This window comes from Manis pentadactyla, chromosome 4 (genome assembly GCF_030020395.1).
Source record: "Manis pentadactyla isolate mManPen7 chromosome 4, mManPen7.hap1, whole genome shotgun sequence".
In the NCBI taxonomy this organism is placed as follows: Eukaryota; Metazoa; Chordata; class Mammalia; order Pholidota; family Manidae; genus Manis; species Manis pentadactyla.
Window position 1 is genome coordinate 165,376,141 of NC_080022.1, and position 1,292 is coordinate 165,377,432.

Below are 1,292 nucleotides of genomic sequence, written 5' to 3' on the forward strand. Positions count from 1 at the left end.
GTGGGTTAGATGGTAGTAAGATACCCATGTTAATTTCCTGATTTTGATGATAGCACTGTGGTTATCTAGGAGGAAGTCCTTGATCATAGGAATTACACTTCAAAGTGATTGGGAGGTGATGGCAGCTTACTCTCAAATGAGTCAGAAAAAATGGCTGTTTGTACTATATTTGTGACCTTTCTATAAACTTGAGTTTGTCTCACATTAAAAAATAATTAATTCTCATGTATGTGAAGAAATTGGACTAATACATGAAACTTAAGAGAAAGTAGATCATAGAAAATACAGCCTCACAGGATATCCAGATATTGGAGTTTTCAGACATAGTTTGTTTCTCAGTTCTGAGCTCAGATCAAGTGTACACATCTTCACAGTTATAAAGGTTAGTACTAAAACCTTTTCATCATTACTCAGAATTGATTAACCTTTCATGTCCACACATCACCCTTCTGATCTCATTCATCCATCAGCAAGTCCTCAGTTATCCATTGTCACCTTTATAAACACACACACACACACACAAGCCTTATTTTAAATTACTTTATACATTTGCTTCTTGGAACTACAGAGATCATGCATCAGGTAGACTAAAAGGTCTTCTGATGCTTAGGTTTGGCTATTTTCATCAAGACACAATTTTATTTTATTTTATTTTTGTTTCTTATTGAGGTATTGTTGATATACAATCTTATATTGGTTTCAAGTATAAAACACAGTGGTTCAACAGTTACCCTTATTATTAAATCCTCACCCTCGCTAGTGTGGTTACTATCTGTCAACATAGGAAGATATTACAGTATCATTGGCTATATTCTCCATGCTGTACTACCATCCTCATGACCAACTTATATTATGATTGAGAATTTTTTTATGCCCTTTTATCCCATCCCCATCCCCTTCCCCAACCACCCACCACAACACCTCCCCATGGTTACCAATAGTCACTTCTCAGTGTCTATGAATCTACTGCTATTTTATTCATTTTGTTTTGTTTTGTTTTTCTATTCCACAAATAAGTGAAATCATATGGTATTTGTCTTTCTCTACCTGGCTTATTTCACTTAGTATAATACCCTCTACGTACATCCATGTTGCAAATGGCAGGATTTCTTTTTTCATGGCTGAATAATATTCCATTATGTATATATATCACATCTTCTTTATCCATTCATCTATTGATGGACACTTAGGTTGCTTCCATAACTTGGCTTTTGTAAATAATGCATTGATAAACTTACAAGTGCATATATCTTTCTGAATCAGGGATTTTTGTCCTTCAGGTAAATTCCAAG

General features: G+C 34.4%; 2 non-coding genes across 2 annotated transcripts; both read right to left on the bottom strand.

The window, feature by feature from the left end:
* Window positions 1–342: 342 nt before the first annotated feature.
* Window positions 343–412, bottom strand: LOC118909460 (small nucleolar RNA U2-30). Its single transcript, XR_005023661.1, has one exon. It is a non-coding gene; the product is annotated as a small nucleolar RNA U2-30 (small nucleolar RNA).
* A 142-nt stretch (window positions 413–554) lies between these two features.
* Window positions 555–634, bottom strand: LOC118909461 (small nucleolar RNA U2-19). The gene has a single exon (XR_005023662.1). It is a non-coding gene; the product is annotated as a small nucleolar RNA U2-19 (small nucleolar RNA).
* Window positions 635–1,292: the final 658 nt, after the last annotated feature.